The sequence below is a fragment of the Moschus berezovskii genome, chromosome Y, assembly GCF_049115385.1.
Source record: "Moschus berezovskii isolate FMDL1 chromosome Y, NW_MosBer_1.0, whole genome shotgun sequence".
Classification (NCBI taxonomy): domain Eukaryota; kingdom Metazoa; phylum Chordata; class Mammalia; order Artiodactyla; family Moschidae; genus Moschus; species Moschus berezovskii.
Window position 1 is genome coordinate 61,254,573 of NC_142489.1, and position 18,142 is coordinate 61,272,714.

An 18,142-nucleotide genomic window follows, 5' to 3' on the forward strand; every position below is an offset into this window, starting at 1 on the left:
AACACCCAGCAGCAGGGACCACAGAGGTCATAAGTCGCAGCGACTGTGCTAGCCAAACACCTGGTCACCTGAACTGCTCAGATCAGGGAAGGGCACACAAAGCAGGCCCAATCAAGTGTGCACGTTTGTGCAATACCCAAGTACCTGAACCTGAGTGCCTCAGGCCAGAGATGTGCATCCAACCCAGAACCTCTGTGGGAGAGGGTGAGGGTGAGATGATTTCGGAGAATGGCATTGAAACATGTATATTATCATATGTGAAACAAATCGCCAGTCCACGTTCGATGCATGATGCAGGATACTCGGGGCTGGTGTACTGGGTTGAACCAGAGGGATGTCATGGGAAGAGAGGTGGGGGGGGGGTTTAAGATGGGGAACACATGTGCACCTGGGGCAGATTCATGTCAATATATGGCGAAACCAATACAAGAATGTAAAGTAATTAGCCTCCAATTAAATAAATTTTTAAAATATTAAAAAACATAAAAGGAAAAAATGGCAATCAAATGAAGTGAGGAATATTTATGTCTAGAGTCTGAATTTATTCTATTTTAGCTCGGAATTTTAAGTTTTTGCTTTATGGTTTGTCTACACATACTAAAGCAGTCCTTGGTGCAGATTTTACTTGACAAATGCGCTGGTACATATTTTACTTGACATGTGCATTGTGATGCATTTCTAGCCACTTGCTCAAGTTGGCCAAGGACTGACTCATTTTTCAATTTAATAAACAATTTGAAATTGGAGAATAATAGCTTTACAATGTTTGTTACTTTCTGCTGTACCACAATGTAAATCGGCTATCAATATATATACATGAGCCTCCCTTTTGAGCAGCCCTCCCATCTGTTCTTGAGCCTGCTCTGCTACCCCACAATCCACTCCTTTAGGGCACCCCAGAGCCCTGAGGAGGAGCTTCTCACCAGCTAACTACTTCATACTTGGTATTGTACATATGTCAGGGCATCCTGCTCAAATTGTGCCACTCTCTACTTACACTTCTGTGTCCAAGTCTGTTCTTAAACTATGCATTTCTTTTCCCACTCTTCAGATAGATTCTTCAGAACCAGATTTCTAGATTCCACATATATGCGTTGATCTACAATATTGGACTTTCTGATTCTAAATTATTTCACTCTATATGATAGGCTCTAGATATATCCATATCTCTAGAACTAATCCACGATTTTCCTCTATCTGGGTGAGAAATGTTCCACCTTAAGGATGTGCCATAACTTCTTAATCCATTCATCAGTAGATAGACACCTAGATTGTTACATAACTTGTTTAATGTAAATGGTATTGCAGTGGATACTGGGATACACATGTTTGTTTGTTTTTTTTCTTTTTCCAATGGTGGCTTCTTCTGTGTGTATGTCAAACAGTGGGATTTTGGACATATGGTAGTTTTATTAATAATTTTCTAAAGAATATTCATACTCTGCTCTATCTTGGTGGGAGTTGGTGATGGACAGGGAGGAGTGGTGTCCTGTGATTCATGGGGTCACAAAGAGTCGGACACAACTGAGCGACTGAACTGAAATGAACTGATCTGAAAAACACTGAAGAGTGTTCCCTTTCCTTCACATCATCTCCTATATTCACTGTTTTAAGGTTTATGTGTGTGCGTGTGTGTGTATATATATATATATATTTAAAATGTTTGTTAATTTATAATATAAATATTTGCATATTATATTTATAAATTTGTCTATTATTCTAATTTTATTTTATTCTTGGGGTTCTCAAGGCAAGTATACTGAAGTGGTTTGCCATTCCCTTCTCCAGTATATATGTATAAAATGATTGTTAATTTATAATATAAATATTTGCATATTATATTTATATTATACATTTGTATATTATTTTAATTTTATTTATATATTTTAATTACATTTGTATTATAATTAAATTGTATTTTATATGTATATATAAATATAAACATCACACACACACACACACACACACACATTTGCTTCATTATTTGGTTACACCAGGCCTTAAATGCTGCATATGGAGTCTAGTTCCATGACCAGGGATCAAACATGGAACTCCTGATTTTGAATCATGGTGTCTTAGCCACTGGACTATCAAGGAAGGACCCTACTGTCGATTTATGATGATCACCATGCAGAATAGTGTATGATACCTCACAGTTGTTTGGATTTGTATGCCTTTATTATGTTGAGGTAATGTTTGCTACGCTCAGTTTCTGAAAGATTATTTATCACACTTGTTGGATTTTATTAAAGTTTTATTTTTTTTCTATTGAGGTGATCATTAAAAAAGGTGGCAAAAATACGCAGAAGATCTGTACAAAAAGATCAAGTTAATCACGGTGGTGTGATCAATCACCTAGAGCCAGATTTCTTGGAAGGTGAAGTGAAGTGGGACTTGGAAAGCATCACTATGAACAAAGCTAGTGGAGGTGTTGGAATTCCAGTTAAGCTACTTCAAATCCTGAAAGATGATGTTGTGAAAGTGCTGCACTCAATAGGCCAGCAAATTTGGAAAACTCAGAAGTGGACACAGGACTGGAAAAGTTCAGTTTTCATTCCAAACCCAAACAAAGCCAATGCCAAGGAATGCTCAAACTACCGCACAATTGCACTCATCTCACACGCTAACAATATCATGCTCAAAATTCACAAGCCAGGCTTCAGCATGCATGAATGGTGAACTTCCAGATGTTCAAGCTGGTTTTAGAAAATGCAGGGGAACCAGAGATCAAATTGCCAACATCCGCTGGATCATGGGAAAAAAAAAGAGAGTTCTAGAAAAACATCGATTTCTGCTTTGCTGACTATGTCAAAGTCTTTGACTATGTGGATCACAATAAACGCTAGAAAATTCTGAAAGGGATGGTAATAACAGACCACCTCACCTGCCTCTTGAGAAACCTATATGCAGGTAAGGAAGCAACAGGACTGGACATGGGACAGACTCATTCCAAATAGGAAAAGGAGTACGTCAAGGCTGTATATTGTCACGCTGATTATTTAAGTTATATGCAGAGTACATCATGAGGAACGCTGGGATGAAGAACCGGAACTGGGAATCAAGATTGCTGGGAGAAATACCAATAACTGCAGATATGCAGATGACACGACCCTTATGGCAGAAAGTGAAGAGGAACTAAAACACCACTTGAGAAAAGTGTAAGAGGAGAGGGAAAAAGTTGACTTAAAGCTCAACATTCAGAAAACTAAAATCATGGCATCTTGTCCCATCACTTCATAGCAAATTGATGGGGAAACAGTTGAAACAGTGTGAGAGATTTTTGGGGCTGCAGAATCACTGAAGATGCTGATCGCAGCCATGAAATTTAAAGACGTTTACTCCTTGAAAGGAAAGTTACCACCAGCGTAGATAGCATTTTAAAAGAGTAGAGACTACTTTACCAACAAAGGTCCTTCTAGTCAAGGGTATGGTTTTTCCAGTGGTCAAGTACAGATGTGAGAGGTGGACTGTGAAGAAAGCTGATCGCCAAAGAATCGATGCTTTTGAATTTTAGTGTTGGAGAAGACTCTTGAGAGTCCCTTGGACTGCAAGGTGATGCAACCAGTAAGGAGATCAGTCCTGGGTGTTCATTGGAAGGACTGATGGTAAAGTTGAAACTCCGATATTTTGACGACCTCATGCAAAGCATTGACTCACTGGAAAATACTTTGATGCTGGGAGGGATTGGGGGCAGTAGGAGAAGGGGACGACAGAGAATAAGATGACTGGATGGCATCACTGACTCAATGGACATGATTGGAGTGTACTCCGGGAGTTGGTGATGGACAGGGAGGCCTGGCGTGCTGTGATTCATGGGATCACAAAGAGTCAGACAGACTGAGAAACTGAATTGAACTGAGGTGATCATATGGTTTTAATCTTGAAATTTGTTATAATGCATCTCATGGATTAATACACAGCTACCGGAGAATGTCTGCATATCTGGGGAAAAACCTCAATGTTAAAGGTGTTCGATACTTTTAAAGTGTTGATGGAATCTTCTTGGAATGATTTTGTTGAGGATGTTTGCCCCTATGTTTGTCTATGTGATACTGGTCTATAATTTTCCTTTTCTGTGTTAACTTTGTCTTTGCTATCAGGTGATGCTGTACTCGTAGGATGAGTTTGTGGGGTTTCCTACCATTGTAGTATTTTGGAAATGTTTAAGAAGCCCGTATGTTAACATTTAACTTAAAGGTTAATAAAACACCATCTGACATCATCTGGACCTTGAATGTTGTTAGCTGACAAATTTTTCATAACAGTGTCAATATTAGTGGTTGTAATGTTGTTTTCAAATTTGCTGGTTCCTCTTAGCTGAGTTCATAAGAAGTAGTCTGTTTTTTCCAGATTCTACATTTTATTGGCTTAAAGTTCTTTGTAGTAATCTGTCATGATCTTTTGGTATTTCTGTGCTGTTGGTTATAGTGTGTCCTTTCCGATGTATGACTTTATTGATTTGAGTGTTCTCCCTTTTTTGTTGATGGCTCTGGCTCATGTTTTATGTATTTTCTTTATTCTCTCCAAGAGCCCCCTTTTAGTATTATTGATATTTGCTACTATTTTCATCTTTTTTCCCCCCGCTCTTCTCTGTTTTTTTTTTTTTTTTCCCAAAAGCAATTTTTGGTTTTGTGTTTATTCTTCTGTCTAATTGCTTTAGTTGTAAGTTTAATTAGTGTTTTATCCTGTTTCATGTGTTTTATGCAATCACAATTTCATTGTCATTAGTTTGTATGAATATGTACTTCATGGGGAAAAGATGGGGAAACAGTGGAAACCGTGTCAGACTTTATTTTTGGGGGCTCCAAAATCACTGTGGATGCTGATTGCAGCTATGAAATTGAAAGATGCTTACTCCTTGGAAGGAAAGTTATGACCAACCTAGATAGCATAATAGAAGGAGAGACATTTCTTTGCCAACAAAGGTCCGTCTAGTCAAGGCTATGGTTTTTCCAGTGGTCAAGTACTGATGTGAGAGTTGGACTGTGAATAAGGTTGATCGCCAAAGAATTGATGCTTTTGAATTGTGGTGTTGGAGAAGACTCTTGAGAATCCCTTGGACTGCATGTAGTTCCAACCAGTCCATTCCAAAGGAGATCAGTCCTGGTTGTTCATTGGAAAGACTGATGTTGAAGCTGAAACTCCAATACTTGGCCACCTCATGCAAAGAGTTGACTCACTGAAAAAGACTCTGATGCTGGGAATTGGGGACAGGAGGAGAAGGGGAAGGAAGAGAATGAGATATCTTCATAACATCACTGACTCAATGGACGTGAGTTTGAGTGAACTCAGTGAGTTGGTGGTGGACAGGGAGGCCTGGCATGCTCTGATTCATGAGGTCTCAATGAGTTGTATACGACTCAGTGACTGAGCTGAACTCACACACACACACACACACACACACACACACACACACACACACACACACACATTTTCTCTCTGATTCTTCAATGATTTCTTGGCCATGAAGAGGTGCATACATGCTTTTCAGTTTTTTCTTTTCTTTGTTATTTATGCTTTGTTTGTTTTTTCTCCCCCACCCATGAATGACATATAAATCATAACACTGTGGTTTAAAAAAAAAAAAAAGTCTGATACAATTTTGATTATTTTAAATTTACCAAGTCCTGATTAGTGATCCAGCTTTTTATTTATTCAGAAATATTTCCTTTGACCTTGCAAAGAAACTGCACTCTGCGGGTTTTGGGTGAAATTTACTTCAGTATCAACTGAATTGTCAGGTCTGCTTGTTATTTAAATTTGTTTTCTTTTACTACTTCATTTAAAAATTGAAAGATAATTGTTTCCCAATGTTGTCCTGGCTTCTGCTGTACAAAGGCATGGAATAGCCTACAATACTCATATGGCAGTTATTATGGTATCATCCATTTCTTGTTGTTTAGTTGTTCCATGACCTTCGTAAGTGTTTCTTGCATGATCTCCATTTATTTTCTGAGAGGTTTGATCATCTTTCCTATCGTTATTCTCAATTTTTTTTTCAGTGACAATTTCTATTTCCTCTTTAATTACGACATATGTATTTTTACCTTGTTTCTTTGCCTGCAAAATACTTTACTGTCTTCATATTTGCTTAGCTTACTAGGTAACTAGTCTTTCCTACCCGGGGTATAGGATGGTAGTACTTGTTTCCAGTCTGTATCGTGAATGTTTAAGTTTGGTCCAGTGGTTTGTGTGTCCATGGAGGGGGAGGGATTGGCAACTACATTGTTGTAGCCACAGCTGATGCTTCTCTCTCTCATGGTGGGACCGTGTCAGAGGCGTCTTTTTCAGGTGTGTATAGGTTTAGTGTACTTTAGACAGTCCATCTGGGAATGATTTGGCTTGTTTATCTGTCTCACATTTTGTGTGGTGTGAGGCAGCATCTCTGGGTAGTACAGGCTTTTGGGTGGAATGGCTCTTCGTTTCAGATGGAGGCCTTCATAGAGACTCTCACCAATTAATATTCATTAGAGCTGGGAATTATCTGGTGGTCTATGATACATTGTTGAAGCCCTAGGTGATCAGGCCCAACTTCCAGTCAGAGAACCAAGATCACATAGTAAAAGATTAGACAGGGGAACAAAGGAAGACAGACACATGGTAAGAAATCAAAATCAAACCACAAGTAAAATAATAGAAGCAGTAATGACAATAGGGAAGAACACAGAATCAAGAGAACTAAGCAAATATCTTGTAAGACATAAAACAACACCAGAGCAGAGTGCCATATGAAGAATATAGGAAAAAACTCTGACAAAATCATAAGAGCTTTTCCACAGAATAAGAGAAAATCACAGTTAATAAGGAAATATATGTTTATTAAAACAAAACTGACAAGAAACAACAAACAACATCAACAAAAGGCACAGAAATCAGGAAAAGAAAATGCACAATAGATACATACCAATATAAACAATCTTAAAACACCAAATAAGCAAGAATAATAAGAAAGCTATTAAGTGAGACAGAGAGTGAACCACCACGCATCATAGCAAAACATCGGAAGTACAATGAATGTTACCTAGGGTCCCTGGGTTTTGGTCCTGAACATGTGCCACAGCACAAATTCACCTCTCTAGAAAACTCGCCAAATGTGGGCAGAACTTAACTCTGGATCTTCAGTAAGGACAGGTCAGACTCTAAACTGGGATTACTCCTTTGTTCTGAGGGCTGCAACAGCCTGGGTATTTTCATTCGTTGGAAATCTATTGTCCTTTTTTATCCCATAGAGAAAGCATCTGCATAGTTGATTGCATGTATTTAATCTGCGGCTTGCTCAGCTGGTGGGAAAGTTTTCAATCTTTTTCCTTCTTTTCCCTGATCCTGAGTCTCAGATGTAGTTTGATAACAACCTCTCCTTGTGGTCACCAGAGAATGCTGTCCCCAAGACCCTTGTGGAACACTTGGGCCTGCCTTGGTGAGCACAGGAGAAAGAGGTAAAGCTGCTGTGACTGTAGGAACCTGGGTGGTGTCAGTTTTGCAGAGGAGCCAGCGACCATGGGCAGAAAAATTATGGCCCTCATGGGATAGCTTTCTATCCTGTGGTGGCAGAAGCATGTGTGATAGTTCTAGTTGGTCTTTTTCTATTGCCTGATAGTAGGTCTCAGCATGTGGCACGAGGGGGAAATTCAATGCTGTCACCACATCCTCTGTGTGACTGAGTACTAAGGTCCCACTTTATCAGTTTGGGGTTTTTCAAAGGCATTCCTTTCTACACAATTTGTCATCCCAGTTGCATAATTCCACATAGTCAAGCAGTTCCCTCACAAGTTGCCTTTCTAACCCCATGGTTGATCTTCCACGCCCTTGTACACTAGTTGACCTGGCCTGCCATTTAGGGCATGCAGGACCACACCACACATTCTCTGTTCGATTTTCACTATAGGTAAACTATATTTCATCAGCTTCTTCACCTTGATTCCTTTCAGTCAAAATTAATTTAAGTTTAGTGAGGTTGCTTGTTTGAATCCTCAATCTATTCCCTGATTCTCCATCTCCCACCGCAAGACACAGGCTTGGTTCTATTCCTCTCGTCCTCCTCCCATCTTCCCTCCATTCTTCCCAGTTATGTCTAGTTTCCATATAGACCTCACTGTTGAGCAAGATCTGCTAATATCCATTTGATGCTCAGGAGGAAGTGTTGTCTTGATAGAAGTATTATTTGTCATGCCTCCGTAGAGAGAGTTGCACTCAATGTCCTCTTATTTTCTGCGAAATCAGAAATTCTGATCTTATTTTTAGGCAAGCTCTGTAATTCCTTTATGCATGCGGGTGAAACAACAAACTTCAGCTGACATGAATTAATCAGTTTTATGGGCGGTTACATACATATTTACGTACTTGTTACATCATTGATATTGAACACGCAAATAAACACATTTATTTTTCTTGAAATTTCTGCTAATGAGGAATTGTCATCTGATTAATGGCTCAGAGGTGAAAGCATCTGCCTGCAATGCGGGAGACCTGGATTCGATCCCTGGGTTGGGAAGATCCCCTGGAGAAGGAAATGGCAATCCACTCCAGTATTCTTGCCTGGAAAATCACACGGACAGAGGAGCCTGGTGGGCTATACTCCACGGGGTAGCAAAGAGTCAGACATGACTGAGTGACTTCACTTCACTAAGGAACTATAGCTCTTTTCAGGATGAGAAGTGGTACAGGAATTGGGCTGAAAAAGTCAGTCCCTGAAAATATCTAGCTATTTGTCAAGTTGTCCTGACATTTTCCCAGAGCACAGATTCCTTATTTCAGCTCTGGAAACTTAACTGTTTTAAGTGGGTGTCAAAGGTCAGAGAGTGGCATGGGCATAATTTATTTCTTGTATAGGAAGATGGCAAGGGCCCAGGAATGTGGCAATTGGTAGATGATAGCTTAAAAGAGAGAGACAGAGAAAAAAAGTGCAGAACAAAACACAGCAAAACAGGGATGGGTAGTTAGTCATTTAATCTTAAGGTAAACCTTAATTGGAGTTTGGATCATAGAAAAAGCAAGGGGATTTCATAAAGTTATCTACATTTTCTTTATTGTCTCTGTTACTGGCATAGACTGCGTGTGAAAATGAGGTAATTTAGGTGTGTTTGACTCTATGTGACCCACTGGACAGTAGCCTACCATCTCCTTTTGCTGGGCATCTTCTAGATGCAGTGATTAAAACTGTGTCTGCCCCATTGCAGGCAGATGCTTTAGCATCTGAGCCACCAGGGAAGCCCTTTGACTGCGTGGGTCACAACAAACTGTGGAACATTCTTAAAGGGATAAGAATACGGGACCACCTTACCTGTTTCCTAGGAAACGTGCATGCAGGTGAAGACACAACAGTTGGAAATGGACAAGGAACAATGAACTGGTACATAATAGGGAAGGAAATACATCAAGGCTATATATTGTCACCCAGCTCATTTGGCTTCTGTGCAGAGTGCATCATGGAAAGTAACTTGCTGAAAGAATCTGAAGTTGGAAACAAAATTACTGTGAGAAGAATGAATAACCTGAGTTATAAGATGACAACACACAAATGGCTGAAAAATACCAGGAAGTAAAGAGCCTTCTGATGAAGGTGAAATGGGAGAGTGGAAAAGCTGGATTAAAACTCAATATAAAAACAAACATTCACAAAAAATAAGCTCATGGAATTTGGTCTCATCATTTTGAGATATATTGATGGGATACAATTGAATTAGTGACAGGTTTCCCTTTCTTGACCCCCGATATCACTGCCGAATTGACTGCAGCCAAGAAATTTAAAGGAACTTGCACACTGATGAAAAGCTGTGACCAATCTAGACACCATGTTAAAAAGCTGAGAGATTACTGAAAAAGACCTGACTAGTCAAAGTTGATTTTCGGGAGGAACGCGTGGAGGAATGAGCAGAACCACAAAAACTGAGTGCCATAATATTGATGTTTTGAAACAAAGCCTGGAGAAGATGATTTCACTCTAGTGACATTTTAAATCAGAATGTTTCAAAAGATAGAACATTGATCTACATCCCATGGGATCTTAGAATATTTGCATGAAAAACTGTTCTGTGATTTGATGAAAATAAAGTGGTAGTGTAACAATATTGAAGTCATATTGACCTCTTTAGGCCTTCAGTGACACATTTGCTTGTTATATTTTAAGTATCCAATTTCATTCCCTGACCTTGTCCCATCAATTTTTTCTACTTTTTGCCCGAATCTTCTGTATTTACCTCAGTTAATTTTGTTTTCAGTTTTACAATTTTAGGCACCAATTATAAAGTAAATACATAAAGGAAAGAAAATTGAATTCATGTACAATGCTTCCCTAAGGTATTGAGCTATTTTCTCTATAAGCTTTGGAGAATGACAAGTACTGATATTTTAAAGCCATATGGGAATTGATAACAAAGGGAATGGACCATATAACCAGGTTTCCCTTGGTAGGACAATTGAAGTACAGGTTAATGCTGTTAGTACAGGTTAGTACTGTAGCTTTTCAACATGATATATTGAATGTCCTTGTCCATGTCTTTTCCAAGTTATCACAGAGGACTAAGTGGATTATTCCTGTTCTTTATGAGAAGGACCTGCCACTCAAAGCAGAACATGAAAGGAAGGTAGAAGGGACTGAGAACGAATAATCAGTACATGGCAATGAAATAGCAAATGGAATCACCTTTAAGGTGATATTGCTCAAAGGATGCAAATTGGACTACATCGTCAGTCAGTATGTCAGTTCAGTTGCTCACTCTTGTCTGACCCTTTGCGACCTCATGAATCACAGCATACCAGGCCTCCATGTCTATCACCAACACCTGAAATTCACTCAAACTCATCTCCATCAAGTCGGTGATGCCATCCAGCCACCTCATTCTCTGTCTTCCCCTTCTCCTCCTGTCCCACATCCCTCCCAGCATCAGAGTCTTTTCCAGTGAGTCAACTCTTCACATGAGGTGGCCAAAGTATTGGAGTTTCAGCTTCAGCACCAGTCATTCCAATGAACACTCAGAACTGATCTCCCTTAGAATGAACTGGTTGGATCTCCTTGCAGTCCACGGGACTCTCAAGAGTCTTCTCCAACACCACAGTTCAAAAGCTTCAAGTCTTCGGCTATCAGCGTTCTTCACAGTCCAACTCTCACATTCATACATGACCACTGGAAAAACCATAGCCTTGACTAGCCAGACCTTGGTTGGCAAAGTAATGTCTCTGCTTTGTATATGCTATCTAGGTTCATCATAACTTTCCTTCCAAGGAGTAAGTGTCTTTTAGTTTCATAAAAAAACTGAAATCTAAAACAAGAGCATTGAACTTTGGGTTTGAAATCATAACTAAGGACACCAATTTCAATAACACTTACCATTGCTTCAAAATGCTCACCTCTTGAATGTAATTTTTCAGTGAAAGAAAAAGTGTGTTTGTTGACCATTCCTTTATCTACACAGATATTCCACAGATTTCACTGTTCATTAGCTGCAAGAATGAAAGTGGTCAACTTAACTTGATGTTGTCCTATGTGGGTAACCATCCCAAAACAGGGATCTGACTTGATGTTGCCAGCAACATCTAAAGGAATGACCCCAAATTTGATATTTCAAAGATTTCTAGGTAGTGTTCATGATATCTGGATAGTCCAAAAAGCAGACACTTTGTTCAGAGTATTTCGTTGTGAAATATATTAGGGATCAACCATTGATATTGATCCCTGCTTACTCCATGACTTTTCTAGATTATTAAAATTAATGATTCTTTTTTTTTTATTCATGTCTCCACAACTACTATTGAATTTTAGGGTACTGGGTACTGAAACTACATGCTTAGAATAGGTTCTTATAGAATGTAAACTTCATGATAGCAGCAGTCATTTTATAGTTTGAATTCCCACATTTAACATTCGTGTAAATATAATAAATATTTATCAACTTGGAAAAAGTTATCAGTAAAGAGGAAAGGCCAATTATGATAAAACTGACGGTTATAGGAATATGTTGAGTAATGTATATAGCATTTCATTGGTTATAACATTTCTTTTTTGATAACTTAGTAAGTACTTAAAATGTATCATTTGCAGGCTCTAATTTTAGCTGATGTTAAAGATACATAAAGAGAGTAGACCCAAAACACATGGAAGACCTGAATGACAGTTCCTTCCAACCCCAAGAAAGAGTTGAAGCAAAATTGTGAGAAGGGGCTTAGCATGACTGAAATTAGGTTGAGAGATTGTAGCTCCGGAAGCACAGTATAAGAGAAAGATAATGAAATTATTAAGGAAAAAAGATATCATGTCTTCACAGAACTTGTTCATCACACTGATGTGCTGCAATCACCACCAGGAATTTATTATGTCTCTGTGTGAACCGATAAACAACATCTAAACTGCATTGGGAAATATAGGGTGGAATCTTGGTTTCAGGAAATAAAGGTGTGCCTCAAGGACAGCATCTTCCCTGGTGGCTCAGACAGTAAAGCGTCTGCCTGCAATGTGGGAGACCCGGGTTTAATCCCTGGGTCGGGAAGATCCCTGAAGAAGGAAATGGCAACCCACTTCATTATCTTTGCCTGGAGAATGCCACTGATGGATGAGTATGGTAGGCTACAGTACACAGGGGTTGCAAAACATCGGACACGAGTAAGCGACTTCACTTTGGCTTTCACTTAAGGACAGCAGAACAAAAATGTCCCTATACATTATCACTTGTAAAATACATATCTTGTGCTGACCATGGGCCAGTCACTAGTTGTGTCATGTTTTCTTTGGTATCACAGTGACAGTACAGTGGTGATCATGATTTTGATGATCATGATTTTATATTTTCAAGTGCAAAATGAATTTCTATACTGAAGATAACCTTCTGTCTACCCTTTTAATACTCTACCAGTATCTAATAAAATATAATGTAACTGTGAATGCACTAAGGTGCATACTGTGCATTTCCATTTCTTTGATTTTATTTGTATCTCTTCCTTCACCCATACACTCCTCATGTAGACACCCGTTCATTTCAGCAGGGATGATTTCAAAAATCACGTTACATCCATTACCTCTTTTCCCTTTGTTCTCATTTTCTTGCTTACAAATATTAGTTCAGGTGTCATTGACCTAGAATGCATAATGAATGTTTCTTGTCCTGAAGAGTTTATAAAACATTACAGTAAAATAGCCAGACATTAAATTAAGCCTCATTTTCCTCTTCATTTTCTGAAAAAAGAAAATGAAACTATGAAGATGAACATGTAAGTTTATTGTTCAAATACAAGAATTGTGGGTATTTGTTGACATCTCCCAACAAAAATTTCAATCTTCATTAGGCTCTATAATCTGACATTTATTTGATAGGTCCGTTTTAATTAGCATGGTTTTCACATAACGATGATTCTTGATGAGTTGACCTGAAAGAGAGGAGGCAGATGTATAAGTGATCTTTGGCACTGAGGGCCATGAGTTGCCTCTCTTTTGAAGGTCACGGAAAGGACTTTCATGGGCTGACATATCACTGTATCTATCTGGAAACTTAGAAGGCTCCACCAGCAGTCTAGAATAACTGCTCTGTAATGGAGATAGGATGTGGTTCTGAGAATTCGATGTAGTTGTAGTAGGCAAGTCCTCAACGTGGCCATTTACCTGAGTGTAGCTGCTATGTGAGTGCCACTTAAAAATGCTCAACTAATTCAAAACAGCAGGTTGATCTCCCACAATCTGTTCTGTTTGGCTAACTGATATTGATGATGGGGAAGGTAAGCCACACAGAGCTAGAGCTCTTGTATTTGCGACTATCTGGCTGGTGTGAGGCTTTTGTATGAAAGGCACACTTAAACTGGTGGAGGCTGAAAATGTACTCTCTCCACTAGTTTCATGAAGAAAATCAGAGTTACGAAAATCTATCTCCAAGCAAGGCTTCAGCAGTATGTAAACCGTGAACTCCCAGATGTTTAAGCAGGTTTTAGAAAAGGCAGAGGCACCAGAGATCTAATTGCCAACATCCGCTGGATCATGGAGAAAGCAAGAGAGTTTCAGAAAAGCATCTATTTCTGCTTCATTGACTATGCCAAAGCCTTTGGCTGTATAGATCACAATAAACTGTGGAACATTCTGAAAGAGATGGGAATCCCAGACCACCTGACCTGCCTCTTGAGAAACCTGTATGCAGGTCAGGAAGCAACAGTTAGAACTGGACATGGACTGGTTCCAAATAGGAAAAGGTGTACGTCAAGGCTGTATATTGTCATCTTGCTTATTTAACTTATATGCAGAGTACATCATGAGGAACGCTGGGCTGGAAGAAGCACAAGCTGGAATCAAGATTGCTGGGAGAAATATCAATAACCTCAGATATGCAGATGACACCACCCTTATGGCAGAAAGTGAAGAGGAACTCAAAAGCCTCTTGATGAAAGTGAAAGAGGAGAGTGAAAAGGTTGGTTTGAAGCTAAACATTCAGAAAACAAAGATCATGGCATCTGGCCCCATCACTTCATGGGAAATAGATGGAAAAACAGTGGAAACAGTGTTAGACTTTGTTTTTTGGGCTCCAAAATCACTGCAGATGCTGATTGCAGCCATGAAATTAAAAGACGCTTGCTCCTTGGAAGGAAAGTTATGACCAACCTAGATAGTATATTAAAAAGCAGAGACATTATTTTGCCAACCAAGGTCCGTCTAGTCAAGGCAATGGTTTTCCCCGGGGTCATGTATGGATGTGAGAGTTGGACTGTGACGAAAGCTGATCGCCGAAGAATCGATGCTTTTGAAGTGTGCTGTTGGAGAAGACTCTTGAGAGTCCCTTATACTGCAAGGAGATCCAACCAGTCCATTCTAAAGGAGATCAATTCTGGATGTTCATTGGAGGGACTAATGATAAAGCTGAAACTGCAATACTTTGGCCACCTCATGCGACGAGTTGACTCACTGGAAAAGACTCTGATGCTGGGAAAGGTTGGGGGCGGGAGGAGAACTGGACGACGGAGAATGAGATGGCTGGATGGCATCACCGGCTCTGTGGACATGAGTTTCAGTGTACTCCGGAAGTTGGTGATGGACAGGGAGGCCTGGCGTGCTGTGATTCATGGGGTCGCGGAGAGTCGGACACGACTGAGCGACTGAACTGAACTGAACTGAACTGATATTGACACTTGCTTTAACATGCTTCTTCTTGCAGTCTCAAACTAATGAAGATATTGCAGACACATTGTTAATCCCAACTCTTCTTTTTATTTTTACTAAAAGTTGAGGATACCCTCTTTTGAAATTTGGATTATAGTAGATCTGTAACTAAAGTCAAACGATACAATTATTTAGTTCCTTTATAAACCAAGGTAAAACTGCCATAAAAGCTAAACTATAAAAGTTTATTTCTTCATACAGATTGCTAACAAACACAGGAAAAGATGCTCAACATCATTCATGGATGAAACTGGATCCTATTATACTGAGTGAATAAAGACAGAAAGAAAAACACCAATACAGTATACTAACGCATATATATGGAATTTAGAAAGGTGATAACAATAACCCTGTAAATGAGACAGCAAGAGAGATACAGATGTATAGAACAGTCTTTTGGACTCTGTAGGAGAGGGCGAGGGTTGGTTGATTTGGGAGAATGGCATTGAAACATGTACATTATCATATGTGCAACGAATCATAATTCTAGGTTCGATGCATGATACAGGATGTGCGGGGCTGCTGTACTGGGTTGAACCAGATGGATGAGATGGGGAGGGAGGAGGGAGGGAGGTGGGAGTGGGTTCAAGATGGGGAACACATGTACACCTGGGGCAGATTCATGTCAATGTATGGCAAAACTAAAACAATAATGTAAAGTAATTAGCCTCCAATTAAAATAAATAAAATTAGAAAAGAAAAAATAATTCCTTCAATGATACCAATTAAATTCCATCAAATTAAACGCCTCCAGAGTAGTTTTAACAGCTAACATGTTAGAAACAAATGTGCTTCTCAACTAAAAATATGTTGTATGTATATAATAAATACCATAAGTAGCTTCAAGACTAGTATCTTGTTTCAAGTTGATTGGAAAGTTTGTTAAACGTCAAATACTATATCCTCCAGCTGTCTCAACTTCAAACAATAAAGCTTTTTCAACAAATTGCTATGTCAATTTTGAATTCTGTTTTAGCTACATATGGTAACATGCTTTCTAGGTCACATGATTTAATCTTACATATTGCTAATAAGTGAAAATTTTGGGATACCTTGCTCAAAAGAGCGATGTTGTTTTCTTCTTCCAGAAAGTCAGATAGTGAAGCAGATCTTTGAAGAGGTTATTGCTTTTTACTAAACCCATAAATGTCCAGCTGTCGAACTAAACTTTTCACATTATTGGTTTCAAATATTCTGAAAGGCACCTTTCTTTCCAAGACTTCTTTCTTGAAGAGTTCTTCATTGATCACTATACAAGTGCCACACTCATCCCATCAAATAGATTGAAATTGATCAATTTCCACTATATTCCACAATTTTTGTGGAAAAGTGAGTGGAAGAAAATCATTCAGCTCATCTGTTTCAGAGACAGAAAATGTGTAACATAGCCTTTTCATCAGAACTTCCTCAGACAAAGCCTGAAAAGCATATTCTTCAATAAGAGATCGCAAAACCGAGTCCCCAGCAAGTGTATAATCATACAAAGGTCTAATGGAGTTTCTGAACCAGTGGATTCATCGTTAGGAGGCACATCAAGAATTTCTGAAGAAATATGTGCCATCTCAGAAAAATCTTTCTTCAGATACTTTTCTCATTTTTCTGATATTACACACAGCAAATTCAAATGCTGCTTGGCTGGCCTAAGGGGGAAACTCCCTAGACAATCACAGTGGTTCCAAAATGCACTGGTCTCCTAGCAATGGAAGAGTAGCTGTGACATCACAAAGTCACTGGTCTACTAGCAAGTGAAGGGCAGCTGTGACATAACAACGTCACTGGTCTCCTAGAAATTGATGGGCAATGTTCAACCAGTGTTTATACTTCAGCATCAACTTAAAATACAGGCTCCTTACACAAATAGCAACAAAAACCATGAGCCTGCAAAATCTCATTTCTAAAGAATTTTTATGTGTATAAATCAAATCAGTAAATCCATTTTGTTTCTGAAATAAAAGTGATTCTTGGCAGCGGCCAGGAGGAGCTACCCTATGCCCAAGGCCAGGGGCAGCAGCCGAAAGGAGCTATCCCACATCCAAGTGGCGCTGGCTGTGCGGGCACAGGAGGGCCGTGAGGATCAACTCCACATTCAAGATCAGGTGGGGCAGCCGTGAGGAGATACCCTTCGTCCAAGGAAGGTAAGGTGCAGTGGCTGTGCTTTGCTGGAGCAACCGTGAAGAGATACTCCACAACCAAGGTAAGAGTAACCCAAATATGATGGTAGGAATTGCGAGAGGGCATCAGAAGGCAGACACACAGAAATCGTGATCATAGAAAGCTAGTCGATCTGATCACATGGACCACAGCTTTCTCTAACTGATCTCTAACTGAATGAATCTAAGCCATGCTGTGTAGGGCCACCCACGATGGGCGGGTCATGGTGGAGAGGCCTGACAGAATGTGGTCTACTGGAGAAGAGAATGGCAAGTCACTTCAGTATACTTGCATCGAGAACCCCAAGAACAGTATGAAAATGCATAATAATAGGATACTGAATGAGGAGATCCCCAGATCGGTAGGTTCCCAGTATGCTACTGGCAATCAGTGGCGAAATAACTTCAGAAAAAATGAAGGAATGGAGCAAAAGCAATGCCCAGTTGTGGATGTGACTGGTGATATAAGCAAGATCTGATGATGCAAAGAACAATATTGCATAGGAACCTGGAACGATAGGTCCATGAATCAAGATAAATTGGAAGTGGTCAAACAAGAGATGGCAAGATTGAATGTAGACATTCTAGGAATCAGTGAACTAAAATGGACTGGAATGGGTAAATTTAACTCAGATGAAAGTTATATCTACTACTGTGGACAGGAATCCCTTGGAAGAAATGGAGTAGTCATCATGGTCAGCAGAAGATTCTGAAATATTGAACTTGGATGCAATCTCCAAACGAACAGAATGATCTCTGTTCATTTCCAACGCAAACCAATCAATATTACAGTAATTCAAGCCTATGCCCCAACCAGTAACACTTAAAAAGCCGAAGTTGAATGGTTCTGTGAAGACCTACAAGA